The sequence below is a fragment of the Prionailurus bengalensis genome, chromosome X, assembly GCF_016509475.1.
Source record: "Prionailurus bengalensis isolate Pbe53 chromosome X, Fcat_Pben_1.1_paternal_pri, whole genome shotgun sequence".
NCBI classification, from domain to species: domain Eukaryota; kingdom Metazoa; phylum Chordata; class Mammalia; order Carnivora; family Felidae; genus Prionailurus; species Prionailurus bengalensis.
Genome location: NC_057361.1, coordinates 27,551,815 through 27,569,025, shown reverse-complemented (window position 1 = coordinate 27,569,025; position 17,211 = coordinate 27,551,815). Strand labels below are relative to the sequence as shown.

The 17,211-nt window shown below is 39.3% G+C and overlaps 1 protein-coding gene across 8 annotated transcripts in view; it reads left to right on the top strand.

Moving 5' to 3' along the window:
* DMD (dystrophin) overlaps positions 1–17,211 on the top strand; it is a 2,018,590-nt gene that overhangs the window by 1,368,501 nt on the left and 632,878 nt on the right. The window lies entirely within an intron of this gene.

Genomic DNA, 17,211 nt, shown 5'->3' with positions numbered 1-17,211 from the left:
TTTTGACAATTTTGCTTTAGTGCAGATAATCAGAAATGATTTAATAGACTAAGAAATAATTTTTAAAATAACAGATCCCGTTTGGTTTTCATGATAGAAGTAGAAAATCTTGAGTTTTTGTCCTAAGATAAATAATTCATATGAAGTGATAGAAAATTGCTTTGTGAAAGTCCATGATATGTAGTTACTTCTAGTGGGCTTGATAACATCTACCCCATTGGGGGTTGGGTGGTTGAAATATGTAAAGCTTCTAGCATTGATCTCGTGTTCTGAGAAACTTTGGGGCAGAGGTAAATCCCTTAACTCCTAAGTAAGCCTAGCTGATTACACACATCTGCTTTTTGATTTGCAACAACTCTTCGACACACCTCTTGAGACTATTAAGGATCTACTGAACTATATTTAAAGCAGTTCAATCTAAGATTTACAATGCTCAGAGGTGACAGATTTTGAAGTTCAGCATTGGAATTTCCAAAACTCCTTCCAATTCTAGAATTTTGTAATTGGTTCAGTAAAGAATACTATGAGGAAATATGTAATCAAAGACACAGAAGCTTTTTACATTAAGACAGTGATCCACATAGGAATTCAGAAAAGGGGATCAGGGTTAACTGATATCGTCAACACTGTCTTTGCAGATCTGATATACTGGCCATAAAGTATAAGAGGGATTAGAATAGGTGAAGAAGAGACTCAAGTCTGAGGAATAGCTTGGGCAAATTTATTTTGTAAAAAAAAAAAAAAATGAAGGCATATTGAGTATTGCAGGAAGAGACTGGCTAGTCTGAAAAAACATGCGCACTTGGGGTGAGTAGTGGAAAGTAGTTTTCTGTAAGTAGAATGGCGAGGAATTCAAGTTTTTAGACGTGGTCCTTAGGTGTTTCTCAACCTTTGTCTTCTCCTCATCCCTAACCCACAGTCTCATTACCCATGGTGGTGACAGTCACATGTGTGGATGGGGGTATTCACATTAGAGACAGCCTACATAGAAGGGAGTGAGATCGACGTGTAAGATAGCTTAGAGGAGCACATCAGAATGTAACTGAGAGAGCTGCTATATTGACAATCTTGAGTCTGTTCTAATTTATAAAATTAATAAACCCTTTCCAAAATTGAGTTTTTTCTGTCGGTGACACTACCCATCTTCAAATAATTAGGGTATCACTGTTAAGTCACACTGAAACTGAAACCAACTGTAAGGGGAAGGAATGGAGTTTTGAAGATAGTTCATCAAAGTAGTGCCGTGAGGTAGTGGTCAATATTATAGAGGTTCTCAACGTAGTGGCTGGAGATCTTGGAGATATCCAATTGTCCAATAATAATTCCCAGAATTATGGAAAGGATTTCTCAATTCTCTGAGCACACCAAGTATTTTCTGTGGATCAAATAAATGACTTATCTCCCACATACAGGGAGTAGATATTTTCAGAGTGGTATAAATATGCTACTGAAAATAAGGCAAAATCATATTGAAGTATTACTGAATTCAGAATAAATTGCCTTTTGTCACTATTTTCTGAATCTATGCCTACTACATATACAACTATTATGCACAGATGTGTAATGTTTTGAGATTTTAAAGGCATGGTCACAATACTGTAAACACTGGCACAGTAAAAAGATGACTGACTTGGGAAATTGTAGGCCCAAGATCTGGTCCTCATTTGGTCTCTTGCCTGGGAATCTTGGACAAACCATTCAGCACTTTGGACCTTGGTTTCCTTAATTGCTAGTGATGGTTTGTGGTTTCTTTAATGACACAACTTTTGAAAATGGCACCAATATATAGCATCTTTGATCGTAGGTATATAAAATAGATAGACTTTTCTGAAAATCTTTTCAAGATTCTATAACTTATATCTACATGGTGTTGAAAATGAAGTTACCGATAACTTATTTTTATAGTGATTTACCTATTCATTTTTGTGATTTGCTGATGAGAGAGTCTGAATCAGTAAGCCCCAAAAGATCATTCCTGAAAACAGATAAATGAAAGAGCCCTGACTTGTTACTGTTTCACCTATTAACGTCACCAGGCTATGATTAACCTCAGGCCCCCATTGTCAGTCACAAAGATTATCCACATCAGCCGTGTGGTCTCTGGGTGCCTCAGCCCCTATGCCCTTCCTTCCATTTCATTTGTATATCAGCTCAAATGGGAACATCAGGCTCCAAATAGTAAGTTGGCCCTACTTTTTCTTGGGGAAGTGGCCTTTCTGCCTAGCTATTTGCTTCTGTTCAGGTTTTTATATTACACAAAAAGAATACCTTAGGTCTTAAACTCATAGGAATTAACAATTTGTTAATAAGAATAGCTATTGAGATGTTACATAATCATGGCTTTGAGGTAGGGCAAAGTAGGGAAAACAACTTAAGTGACTATTTTGTCATTTTTTCCACCATATAACAGGACAAAAATAAAGAACTCTACCAATTTAAAATTTGTGTGTGTGTGTGTGTATGTGTGTGTGTGTGTGTATTCCTCAAAAATGCATATATCCTTCTCTTTCTATTTTCTCTAGTTTGATAAACCCTAGATAGGAGTTAATGTTTCAGTGTTTCAGTTGGGTTTATTTTATTTCTTTCCTGTGCCTTGCTTTTATGTAACAAGCTAGAGATTCTGTAACATAATGAAAAATTTCCCCCCTCTATGCCTTTTGGTCTGAAAATATTGAAGTAATATAGACTATAATATCAACAGTAGAGGAACTATGTATTTACTTCTGGTTCCACAATATCTTGGGATAAAAGAAACATCAGTTTTAAAGAATATTATCTTTCTTCTAATGAAAAAAAAACAGCATGATTTTCTACTGTGGACTGCATAGTGAACTTAAAATTTTTGAATCTTAAATATAACTTCATTTTATTTAAAAGGTTTCTTTACGGGCACCTGGGTGGCTCAGTTGTTTGGGCGTCCAAATTTGGCTCAGGTCATGATCTCACAGTTGTGTTCATGATTTCGAGCCCCACGTCGGGCTGTGGTCTGACAGCCCAGAGCCTGGAGCCTGCTTGGATTCTGTGTGTCCCTCTCTCTGCCCCTCCCCCACTCACTCATGCATGCTTTCTCTCTCTCTCTTTCAAAAATAAACAAACATTAAAAGGCTTTTAAAATGCATTTATTGGGGCGCCTGGGTGGCGCAGTCGGTTAAGCGTCCGACTTCAGCCAGGTCATGATCTCGCCGTCCGTGAGTTCGAGCCCCGCGTCGGGCTCTGGGCTGATGGCTCAGAGCCTGGAGCCTGTTTCCGATTCTGTGTCTCCCTCTCTCTCTGCCCCTCCCCCGTTCATGCTCTGTCTCTCTCTGTCCCAAAAATAAACGTTGAAAAAAAAATTTAAAAAAAATAAAATAAAAAAATAAAATGCATTTATTTAAATTCAAGTTAGTTAACATACAGTGTAGTATTGTTTCAGGAGTAGAATTTAGTGCTTCCTCTCTTACACAGAACACCCAATGCTCATCCCAACGAGCGCCCTCTTTAATGCCTATCACCCATTCCGCCCATCCCCCCCCCCACCTCCGCTCCAGCAACCGTCAGTTTGTTCTCTATATTTAGAGTCTTTTATGGTTTGCCTCCCTCTCTGTTTTTATGTAATTGTTCCTTCCCTTCCCCTCTGTTCATCTGTTTTGTTTCTTAAATTCCACATATGAGTAAAATCATATGATATTAAAAGTTTATTTTCAAGTATTGTTTTAAAATGCAAAATCTGGTATAATTCCATGTAATATCTATGAGACATTGGCACCATGGAAAAAGTACTAGGTATTACTAGGGTTTAAATGATTTACAGATTTTTTTTTTGAGAGGAATTAACATTAGCCCCAATCTCATGAAATTTCCTGTTATTCAGCAGCAAAAATAACCAACTCTACAAGAGTACAGCTTCACAAATCTTTTTAAATCAACAAAGTATGCTATGTTCCTATTTCAGAAACCATAAACTGTAGACTCACAGCTTTCCCAGGCTCTCTTTACAGTCTTAATTTAAGACCCATTCATCCAAAAGATTAAGACAATGAGATTCAAGTCCAAAGCAATAGCAAGTATGTGCATGAGAACTGTCACGCTATTGCTCCTGGGAGTTTTGCCATTTCAATAGCATGATTTATAACCATTGCACAATATGTTTTTATTTATTATTCTACTTTGCAAAGGAATTTGAGATGGTTTGGTGGGCCTGATTTAAATAAACACACATCCCAATCTTATTTTTGTGCTCGTAACAAGCAGTTTTCCATATGTAATTGGTACTTGTTGTCTACCTTTGAATTTTGGTTGCTATTGTATATCTGCTAGCTAGTGCACTTGTAGGCATGCTGTGCTCTTCTACAAGTCACATGAAAACATTCATTGATTTTGATGTAGCTGGTTTCACTACTTCACTTAGTGTGTGTGCCGTACCTGCAGTTCGTAATGTGTTTACTGACCCAGAACTTTAAAAGCTGAGTTTAGCCCAGCACAATCACCTCAAACCAATACAGGGTGGTGGTTACATCTCCAGTCATTATGGAGATAGAGTTCAAGACTTCGGTGTTTGGATGTCAAGCTCTTTGGTGTTTTAGTTATAGGATGTGTTTAAATTTCTCTCAAACAGCAACTCACATGATCCACTGAAACTCAAGTATAACCAAAGCGTATAAAGTTTTGTCTAAGCCCATAAGCAATAAATATGCCAGCAATCCTCTGCATGTTCTTCGTCATTTTCCAGAACATTCAGTTGAATATTGACTGTTAACAACGTGTGATACCAACAAACAATTAATTTTCAAAATTATTCGAAGCTTGAATGCCTGGAAACATCATGTTACTTTTATGTATGAGAAACAAACTATTACGTATACAGACCAAAGGAATTGTATGTTAGGTTGGATTCCTTGGACAGCAGTCTCTGAGAACAAAAGTTGCGTACACGAGGTTGACTGGAAGGTATTCTTGGTAGATCTGCCAGCAAGAAAGTGAAAGGGGCAGTATTGGGCAGAGGGGATCTGAAAGCCATCTGAAAGGAAGCCTTGGAACCGGGTTCATTCTTTCAGGGTTGTCTTCAATTGCAGTAGGTGGGCTGGAACTTGGTAGCCATGTGCTAAGAGCCAGCCTCAAGGAGGGATGCAGCTGTAATCCCTTAGCCGTCATTACTAATAGTGTCTGGGGTCCATCTCCTCCAGGAGAGAACCTCAGGGGAGCATTATAGTATCCACTCCAGGTAGGTTTTGGCACATTCTGATTACCCCACAAAAGTTATAAAGAAGATACAAAGGAGCAATGATGAGGAGAAAAATGAATTGGTCATATTCCACCGGACCTTAATATATCAGAACTAGCGTTATTTATAAGATGGTCTTTATTTTGGTATTCAAAATCTCTTTTAACCCTCCTTAACCCAGACGGGAAAGAAAAATGTTCATACTCTGCCTGGTTCGTGGATTTCACTTTTTAACCTTGTGGCAAAAAACACATAACACAAAATGTACTCACTTACCCGTTTTAAAGAATACAGTACAGTGGCGTTAACTATATGCACTTTGTTATGCAAAAGATCTCTAGCAATTGTTCATCTTGTAAAAACAAACTCGATAGTAAGTGACAGGACTCTCTTCTTCTAAGTCTGAATAATATTGCAGTATATGAGTACATGTCGTTGTTTTCTCCAGTCGTCCGTCAGTGGGCATTTAGGTTGTTTCTAACTCTTGGCTGTTGTGTATGATGCGGTAATGAACTTAAGATTATCCAAATAATTTCTCTCTTTGGGATCCTGTTTTTTCAATTCTTTCAGATATGTGTCTTCACAAGTGGGTCATGTGGTATTTCTGTTTTGAATTTTTTGAGGAACCTCCCTACTGTTTTCCACACCAGCCGCACCAGTTTGCATTCACACCAACAGCAAGAGAAGTTGGAGTGTCTCCACATCCCTACCGACGCTTATTTTCTCTCTCACTCTTGTGCTCTCTCGCTCTCGCTCTCTCTCTCTGATAGCGGCCATCCGAACAGGTGTGAGGCGATACTTCATTGTGGTTTTGATTTCCGTTTCCCTGTTAATGAGTGATGTTGAGCAGCTTTTCCTGTGCTTGTTGGCGAATCATAGGTCTTCTTTTGTGGTAAAGAATCAACAGAGAAAATTACTGAAAAGACACTTTTACACGGCTGAAAGTTCTCTACCAATATTAAGTATTATAAATTCAGTACAGAAGAATCTACATTTTATGACTACTTAATACTGCTTCATTTACATTGCAGCTAATGGTTTCTGTTTTTGTTCTGCCTGATGAAACTCTAGATTAAAATTTTGATGAATCGGGGTGCCTGGGTGGCTCAGTTAGTTAAGCATCTGACTCCTGATATGAACTTGGTCTTGAGCTCATAGTCGTGAGATCAAGCCGTGTGTTGGGCTTTGCACTGGCAGCATGGAGCCTGCTTGAGATTCTCTCTTCTCTTTTCTTCTCTTCTCTTCCCTTCCCTTCCTTTCCCTTCCCTCCTCTCCTCTCCTCTCCTCTCCTCTTCTTTCTCTGTCTCTCTCTCTCTCCCCCTGCCTTTCTCCCACTCACTCTCTCCCTGTTTCCCTCTCAAATTAAATAAAAAAAATAAATAAAACATTTTTTAAAAAGCCTCTGGGGTGCCTGGGTGGCTCAGTCATTTAAGCATTAACCTTTGGCTCAGATCATCATCTCATGGTTCATGACTTCAAGCCCCACACTGGGCTCACTGCTGTCAGCACAGAGCCTGCTTTGGATCTTCTGTCCCCTCTCTGTCTCTGCTTCTTCCCAGCTTGTGCTCCCTCTCTCTCTCAAAAATAAATACACGTTGAGCATCTTTTCATGTGTCTGTTGACCATCTGGATGTCTTCTTTGGAAAAGTGTCTATTCATGTCTTCTGCCCATTTCTTCGCTGGATTATTTGTTTTTCGGGTGTGGAGTTTGCGCTTTCAACAATAGCTAAATTAGGGAAAGCGTCTAAATGTCCATCAACTGATGAATGGATAAAGAAGACACGGTTTATATATACAATGGAATACTACTTGGCTGTGAGAAAGAATGAAATCATGCCATTTGCAACAACATGGATCAGACTGGAAGGTATAATGCTGATTGAAATAAGTCAGTCAGAAAAGGACAGATATCCTATGTTTTCACTTATATGTGGATCTTGAAAAAATTAACAGAAGACCAGGGGTAGAGGAGGGGAAAAATAGTTGCAAACAGAGAGGGAAGGCGGCAAACCACAAGAGACTCTTAAATACAGAGAACAAACAGGGTGTATGGAGGGGTGGGGGAGAGGGGGAAATGGGTGATGGGCATTGAGGAGGGCACCTGTTGGGATGAGCCCTGGGTGTTGTATGGAAACCAATTTGACAATAAATTATATTTTAAAAAATGAAACACAAAAAATCATTAATAAATTATTAACTGATGAATCAATCTGCCTCTTCCCACCTCCCTCCATCTTTTTGTCTCTGTCTTTCTCTAATATATATATTAAGGGAACATCCATCCCTTAGTGTTCTCCGTAACGAACTGCTTAGTACATTGTACCCTCTTTCTAATCTTGATAACAACAGCAGCAAATGTTGATCGGGACTCTACTCTGTGTCACACATGGCACTGGTTTTGGTGACCTCATCTTGTGAGTGAGGCTTATGAAGGTCTGGCACGTGCATAACAACATTAAAAACTCATTGCTAGTTATTGTGCTATTTAGAGCAAAAATGTAATTAACCCCCCCCCCCGAATAAGAGACTCCTTTAGATTGAGTTGTGTAGGGTGCTGTTGACCTGCTTTTGCTCATGCTTGGCTATAAAATCCTATCTGTAATATTTAGGTAGGAGCAATTCTGTTAAAACGAACAACAGATTGGATTCTTTAGTTCAGGAATTTTTTAAAGTGCAACAATTTGGGGTAAAAAAGCAGTATGTTTCCTGCAATGAGAGCTCTGTAGTACTCCATATACGATGTTCCCTAGCTGGTTATACCCAAATGCAGAGATGGGTTTTGTTCTGATATCAGTTTTGGAATTGATGATCAACCTTTATGAATAGCATCTTCTTTATTATGATCTGATCTGGGTTTCCTTCCCTTGTCTTCTGCACTGTGCTACCTGTTCTGTGACTGTCTTCATTACATTGTCTACTTTGTTCATTGGCAAAGGTAAATGTGCACTAACGGTGAATTTTTACTAAAGGCATTGCCTTTCGAGTATCGTAAGAGCAAAATGCTGGCTGCCTCATTTACAGACATCGTCGAATTTCTGTGTGTATCTCCAATTCTCTGTCTTTCACACGTTAACCTGAAGACCATTTCTTAGCTGTGTTCTCTTCACTGCATCAGCATTTGTTTGATTTTTGTAGCAATGGGCAGAGCACTTGAAGTCCTGTTTTGGATACACATCTTTAATAGGCAGAGTGGATGCTGTATCAGTTATCTCCTGCCGTATAACAGGCTACCCCCGAAGTTAGTGGTTTAAAGCAAAAATCCTGTATTTCACTCATGAATCCTTGGATCTCCTTTGGGCCTGGATTATCTTGATGCTTGTTTTACTGGTGTCACTTGGGCTCATTTATAGATTCATGCTCAGCTGGTAGTTGATGGTCTCACTCACGTACCTGGCACTTGTTAGTTATTGGACGAAGCAATGGGCATGACATGGTCACTTGCCTTTCATTATTTAGTGAGCCAGCATAGTTCACGTAGTGGTGAAAGGGTAACCAAGCCTAGCCCAATGTCCAAGCATTTCTCAAGCCTTGGCTTGTATCATGTTTATGAATATTTTGTCGGCCAGGGGCACCTGGGTGGCTCAGTCAGTTAAGTGTCCGACTCCTGGTTTCAGCTCAGGTCATGATCTCACAGTTAGTGAGTTCGGGCCCCGTGTCCGATGCTGCGCTGGCAACACAGAGCCTGCTTGGGATTCTCCCTCTCTGCCCTTCCCCAGTTCGTGCTCTCTCTCTCTCTCTCTCTCTCTCTCTCTCTCTCTGTCTCTCTGTCTCTCTCTCTCTCTCTCTCTCAGAATAAACAAACTTAAAAAAATGAATATTTTGTTGGCCAGAACAATTCGGCCAATCCGTATTCAAGTAGTAAAGAAATATACTATAGCTCCTGTTGAGAGGATCTAGAATATCTCATTACAAGGCGCTAGGTATAAGAAAGAAAATAATTTGTGGACGTTTATTCTCTACCAGAGACTCTTTTATTTGTACCATCAAAATCTTTCCTGTGTAATATTATTCGGTATTCCTTGTCAGCTATAGCTTCGGATGTTCACTGTTTCTTCAGCGCCTGCCCTATTTCATGTGGGTGAAAGAAGTCCTTAACAATTGCACTTAACTATACTTCTGAGGTATAAGAGGATTCAAACTTGGATAGGCATAGAGGATGTCCAGTACAAATACTAAACAAGTATATGAACCCCCCCCCCCCCGCCCACACACACACACAGTAGGGAGGGAGAATAGAGACTGAGGGAGAGAAGAATTTTAAAAGCTTTTTATCAGTTTTTTCAAACAGAGGCACATTCCTCCCCTCAGGGGACATTCAATAATGTCTGGAAACACGATTGATTATCACAACTGGGGAGGTGCTCTGGCCAAGGATATTGATAAACACCCCACAGTGCATGGGACAACAACATACGCCAAAGAATTATCCACACCAAAATGTCATTAGCGCTGAGGTTGTGAAACCTGGCTTTTTACGGCATGCATATCGGAAGAATTCATATAATGGGACTTAGAAGATGCAAGCTGAGGAAAAAAAAGAAAAGGCAAGGTGATTTCTGTCTTCAAATTACTGAAAGAAGAGTACATATTTGGGTGAAGTCAGATTGGAGGCATTCCTCGAGAGTTGTATGTAACTCGTGGGAGGAAGCCAGATGCGCTTCGTTGCTCTAATCCATGTTTTGATGGCTAGTTCAAGGTGATTTCTCTCTCGCTGGAATGGATATTCGATGTATTTTGTAGGTACTATATGCTGTAAACCATAGCTCTTGGGGTCACAAGTATTCGAGTAATTAATCATTTTTGCATATTGGATGGAACATGTAGAAAAAGTGTCTGATGATAACATCATTTTTAGAAATATGTGTAGTGGTTAGTCATTTGTCTTGGGATTGTCACTTGTTAATGTGAGATCTTAGGCAAGTATTACCTTTCTGTAAAATGAGAATAATGCCTATCCTGGATATTGTTCACCAAAAATTAAATAATACAGGGCTTATAAATAACCTTGCCTGGCATGTAAGAAACCCTGAGTAAATGGTAGTAATCAGAGTGTGGGTGGTAATCTCTCTTCCTTACAGTAGCAGCAAATATTTCTTATTTGGATTATATTCTTTGTAGCAGGAAAGAATCAGCCAAAAAGTGATAAAGTAGCATCACTGAGCTTTAAAAGTCTGTGGCTCTCACACCTAACATTCTTCTTCCTTAAATTCAGAAATACAGGTGGTTAACATGAATCCTTGAGTTCTGATTCTCTAGCACAAACCCTTATTGTGTGAAAATGTAAATAATTGATGCCAGTTGAGTCGCATATTTGATTTCCTCTTTATATTTTTATTTTTAACATTTATTTATGCATTTATGCATTTATTATTTTTGAGAGAGAAAAAGAGAGCACACGCACAGGGAGGGGCAAAGAGAGAAGGAGAGACAGAGAATCCCAAGCAGGCTCCGCGCTGTCAACCCAGAACCTGATCCAGGGCTCAAACTCACGAACTGTGAGATCATGACCTGAGCCAAGATCAAGAGTCAGACATTCAAGTGACTGAGGCCCCCAGGCGCCCCTAATTTCCTCTTTATTTTTTTTAATTTTATTTAAAAAAAATTTTTTTAACATTTATTCATTTTAGAGACAGAGAGAGACGGAGCATGAATGGGGGAAGGTCAGAGACAGAGGGAGACACAGAATCCGAAACAGGCTCCAGGCTCTGAGCTGTCAGCACAGAGCCCGACGCGGGGCTCGAACTCACGGACCGCGAGATCATGACCTGAGCCGAAGTCGGTCGCCCAACCGACTGAGCCACCTAGGCGCCCCCCTAATTTCCTCTTTAGAATGATAAGAAAGAATATAGACAAAAGTAAATGTTTATGGATTTGTAACATTTGTTTCTAATTTTCCACGTGTACCTACAGGTAACAAATATTTAGAGGGGAAAAGTAAGTTTTTTTTCTCACCCACTGCGTAATAGCTATTCTTTTTGAGTCCATACGTGATCTGTAACTTTGTTAAAATGTACTCTCTAACTCTTACATATTTCATTAAGCCACCTGCCAGACTTTCAAATATTCAAAAAGAAAAGTATTCCCCAATGTTGTTTACATGGAGCCCATTATTTTATCTCTTGGTGATACGGACATAGCTAAACAATCGTTCCTGTAACTGACAGTATTAAACACTAATGCATTTTGACCACATGTACAGAATGGTACTTTTAGATATTTTTTGCTGGCGTGCACCCAATAGTTTGTCATTTAGTCGGTTGACTGACTTTTCACATATAAAAGTAAAGAAAACAAAAACATTACCCACATTCATACAACAAAGCAAGGAAGAGAATATGTGCTTCTTGCTTTCTTATCAACCAAAGAGAGACCTGTGAATTACAGAAAAACCACGTGTGAATACTTCAAAGGAAGTATGCCAAACACATTGTGTATGTGTTTTTTAAAAGATTTAGTAGCTCCTTTAAAGCTCTAAGTAAAGCTGTTAGTCTGACTAATCATGTACCCTTGAAACCAATTAAATTTTTAGACTAGAGAAATGTTCTTCAAACACTTCTGAAAAAAAATGAGAGTTCCCTCCTGAAGCCAACACCTTTTAATTAACAAAATACTCAGAGAAAAGCTGTGGTTTGCAATACACCTACTGTTATTCATGCTACTATCCCAGTGTGCCAAACTCAATTCCTTTCCGTTCCTTTGAGCTTGACTTTCTGTCTGCTTAACTATGGAAAGAAAACACAGTTTTTAGTAGAGATTTTTAATTTTCTAATGAATGCATGAGAAAAACATTATGCTGTAGTCATCAGTAGTCAGACTGTACGAGCTCTGTGTGTTGTGTGTACATCTATCTATACAGATATGTATACACACGTATATGATGTGTGTATCTATTCGGCTTAATTATACACATTGTAATTAATACATGTGGTTCTAGCATTGACTGGCAGAGTGGGAAAGACAACAGAATCTGTTGCTGGAAAGACAGTTAACAGTGTGACATCATTGTAATTATTTTTCTGTTGTGACACTCTCCTGGAAAAGATACTTCCCCCAATCAATGTACTTGAGAAGAATAACCTTGGTCTTCATTGTGGTTCGGGAGGCTGGGATCTCAAGCAGCCATTCCCAGGCCAACTCCTTGTGACCCTAGACGGTGACTCAAGCCAAGGGGCGGACATCCAGGCAAGCATATCAGACTGTGGGGCACTAAATGGGGCACGTGCTGGCTAGAGGGGAAGCCATTTGCCATGCTTCTTAGGAAGAACCTGGAAACTCATCCCACAAGTTTGGGTCTAAGATTCTGTATAGTCATTTATGTGTCCTAACTCCTTACCTGATCAGGATTATGAGTTAAGAGAACTCTCAACAAATTCTCTTTCTATCTTTTAAATTCTGGAGTTATTGGAAAACTCTGGGAAGACTTAATATCCCTGCCTGACCCTTAGAGTCAAGATTCTGTTGCTCAGTCTGGGAAAAACCACTTGGAACCGCCCCGTTGCAGATCTGACCAGCCCATACTTTACCTAATGAAGTGATTTGCTTATGTTTCAAGTAGCATGATAGTGGAAAAGAAGAAACTTCATTTTTTTTTCTTTTTAGATAAAAGTAATGACACCTAAAAATGTAGTATGAATCAATATGATATGCATCATAAAATAAGATGTTCTCAGGACCCCAAAATTTCTCCTTCGAAACATCTTGCTTAATAAAATATGTGTATATTGGGGCGCCTGGGTGGCGCAGTCGGTTAAGCGTCCGACTTCAGCCAGGTCACGATCTCGCGGTCCGTGAGTTCGAGCCCCGCGTCAGGCTCTGGGCTGATGGCTCGGAGCCTGGAGCCTGTTTCCGATTCTGTGTCTCCCTCTCTCTCTGCCCCTCCCCCGTTCATGCTCTGTCTCTCTCTGTCCCAAAAATAAATAAAAAACGTTGAAAAAAAAATTTTTTTTAAATAAAATATGTGTATGTGTGTGTGTGTGTGTGTGTGTGTGTGCGCGCACGTATGCATGGATCTAGAGGCAAGTCTTTTTTAGGAAAAGTGAAATATTTCAAATAGTGTTCTAGATAGAATTGGCCCTAATAAAATGTGAACTAGATGGAAATTAGCCTCTTTCAACTTTATGTTATAGCACTTATTTCCCTACTCTTGGCGACCCAGAGTATCTGAGTTTAGAATCCAGCTCTCAGTTACTATCAATTACTACCCTCTAGCGACTAAGCAAACAAACAAACAAAAACCTAATGGAGATAAAAGATTTTGTTCTTCTTACTGATGATTAGATTTAAGTAGTGAAATGTTGAAGACTTGAAACTGTTTAAGACCCCAAAGAATAGTGTAATTCTGTGCCTCATGGGGACGTTTTGGCTATTGGCTTATCCTGGTTCTTCATAAATCACAGAAATCTAGAGTTGTGATTGGAAAAGGAAATGGAATATTCATCTCGGGAAGGGAGAGGAGAGTTTTCAGAGAAAGGCACAAAAGTGTGGAATGGCCAGTGCTCATTGGAGAATACTGAATAGAGACTGGGGTGGAGGAAGGGAAGAATGGATGAAGAAGAGGCTGGTGTGTGAATTCTAGTTCAAAGAGCCCAGAGTCCAGAATGGCATGCTAATTTAGAAAGTCAGGAGCCAGTAAACATTGTTTGAGCAGCAAAATGAAAAGGAGAAGAAAACACATACCCACAGGGCACCTCCTGTCAGAAGAATGCTAGGAGATGACTTACATATATCAATTCATAAAATACTTAGAACAATTTCATGAGATAGGTGCTCTCTTTCCCATTATGTAGGTGAATATTCTGAGGCTCACAAAAGTTCAGTTTATCAAGCATGATAAAATCCCTTGCCTCAAAATGCCTGTAATCACATCCAAGTTTGTATATCTAGGAAATGTTAATGCCAGCTGTCTATGAGAGAAGTACTATTATAATTGCCATTTTACAGAGCAGTAAATTGACATTCAGAAAGCTTAAGTAACCTGCCTAGGGTTAGCAGCTAAGAAATGGCAGAGTGAGGATTTAAATCCAACAGTCTGGCCCTAGGTAGTTTGTTTTACACTTTGCTTCTTGATCCTGTGTTCTTTCCTGCCTTTTATCCACCCCCACCTTGATAGAAAACTGGGGAACAAAAAAATTGATTGGTTCTGTTTTCTCTCTTTAATATTTGACCTCCCATTGTCTACCCCAAGCAGTGGCTCTAATTTTCTTGTTCTGAGAATAGTTAAGAGTGAGAGCCTAGGAACATTCTGTGTTCTAGTCTTCGAGAAACCATCCTTCAAGGTTGTTGTTGTCTTTTAGAGCTCCCCACAGGTAGAAGGCCCCTGAGTTTACTGAAAAGCTTAATGTGCGTGGATTTGTGTCTTTAGATTCATTCATTGATTCAGAGGACATCATTTGAGCACCTACTGTATTCCAGGACCTGTCAAAGTACAGGAGCTAGAGGCATGAACATGGGGGACCCAATTTCCCCTCCCTTTCCCGCTCTGGTAGAGTTTTCAGATGTTGAGTGCTGGGGGAGAGCAGAGCAGCAAGGAAGGGCCCAACTGGTCCATAAATGAGATCATCTGCCCATGGCTGGCACACACATGGCTATGTTGCTGACCTTTCAACCTTCCTCTAAATCTGCTTCAGCTGACTTTGTACTTGGTGTTACTTCTTTTTTTACCCCTCATTAGAGAACTTTGTGATATTATCATCCTAATGTCATTTGTCTGTACTTTTTCATCATCTTGAATCATTCTCTGTTGTTCAAGTCTCTGGCCCCCAGCCTTTCTTTTCAGTAGACTTTTTTTTTTTTTCAAAACAGTTGAGAAATCTGATAATTGTCTGTATTTTCATCTTTCACTGTATGGAGATTTCAGAGGACATGACCATTTCCACTTCCTTGAGCACTTCTTTGTTGGCCAGAAGTAAATCTAGAAAGAAACAAATGTCCTTCCTGCTCTTTTGAGGGTTAGATTTTCAATAAGTCAAGTTAAAAAAAACAAAAACAAAAAAAACATTGTCTGACACTTCCCAGAACCTTGAAACCATCCCAAAGTACTGTATGTTACCTCAGTATCTGTTGTGTATCTATTTTCAGAACAAATTGTCCATCTTTTCTAGTCAGCTAGGCATTCAGCAGTTAGCTCCCACAGTAATGTTTTAATTTAGCTTTTTTTTTTCATCCTCACCCGTGCATCCTCTTCAGGGATTCGCCTCATCTCTTGGAAACCCGTTTAAGATTTTTAGATCTTCTTGGACCCCATGCTTCCTACTAGAGTGTTGGATCACAAGATGCTATTTCTGCTGCAGATTATATGTCACTCTTTCTAGAAAGAGCCTGAGAGTAGCAAGATAGATTCAAGAAACAATTTCTTTTTCTCCTCAGTATAATTGTTTTTCAGTCATTATGTCTTGACATTAGTTTTGATTCTGACACCCTACATTTTTTTTGTCTTTATTTCTGCCTGGCTCAAGATTATTTCTTCCATCTGTAGGAAATTCTTGTTGTCCCTGAAAAGCTGGAGACACAGGAGACGTCCCTCCAGTCTCCCTCATCATCTTCTCTAACAAAAAGACAACTTTTGAAGTACATGAAAATTGATTTATGGCTACCTTAGAATGGAATGCCCACATGGCCCACTTGTCCCTTCTTGTCCATGATTCTCAGGTCTCATGTTGAGGTGTTGTCATTTGCAGCTTTCTCTCAAAGCGTCCCTTTAAACTGTGTCATCCGCTATTTCTCTGCTGCCGGTCTCCTGGATGTAGTGGGCTTCAGAGGCTACCGACTTTAAACTCGATGAGGCCTTCTGTACCCCTCATCAGTTAGCTTCCATCCCCCCGCTGTGTGGCTGTTTGTGGGTGTTTAATATCAGTTCACACCAGCAAGCTCAGCCCCCTTTAGTAAATACAGAGCCACATACAAACCTTTGAGGTTTTCCCAAATATTTCACATATTTCTACCCCTTATCTCCAACTTCTCACTGTATTTGTTCATCTCTATGTCTCTTTTTTATCAAGTGTTGATGAAAATAGTAATACCTAACATTATTACCTGCCAGTGTCAGAAACTGTGCTGATAATGCTGTTATTTTCTGGCACTGTTTTATATACTTTTCATATATGAGCCATTGAGTCCGCCTTTGGATTTTAACCATTATCATGTGCCATCTTATACAATAGCGCTCCACACTACTCTACTCCAAGTAGAAAAATTACTGAAAAGACACGTTTACACTGCTGAAAGTTCTCTACCAATATCAAGTATTATAAATTCAGTACAGAAGAATCTACATTTTATGACTACTTAATACTGCTTCATTTACATTGCAGCTAATGGTTTCTGTTTTTGTTCCGCCTGATGAAACTCTAGTGTGAGGTGATACTTCACTGTGGTTTTGATTTCCATTTCCCTGATAATGAGTGATGTTGAGCAGCTTTTCCTGTGCTTGTTGGCCAATCATAGGTCTTCTTTTGAGAAATGTCTATTCAAGTCCTTGGCAGATTTTTAACCGGGCTACCTGTATTTTTGTGAATTCTCTTTTAATCACTCAACTCAGAGCCTTCATTCTTAAAATATAGGTTGTTTGGAAACTTCCATCTAATTTAGTAGATTTTGATTCTGGAGAAGTTTTTTAACTTTCCCAAATTTTGGTTTCACCTTGTGTAAATTGGTAGTAATGATGATCTCCCTGCCCAGACCACAGTGTTCTGGTAAAGAATCGCAGAGAAAAAAATTCTATTAGGTCTGATTTACCAAAAATAATGTAGCTTGGGTTTTCTCCACTGCCAGTCATGTTATGACCAGTCTGAAAGAACAGGGAAAAAAAATACGACAAGCTGTTCCCAAATTAATTGGCTTTGATTTCGCTAGATTTTCACCACCTCCAAAGTAATTTACTTCCCGTTCAAGGAAATAAGATCTTATCCCAACTTTACTTTTGCTTTTGTTTTTCTTTGAATGAGAAAAAAATAAGTCAAAGTTATTCACTTGGTAAGATGTGAATACTTTTTTTTTTAATTTTTTTTTAACGT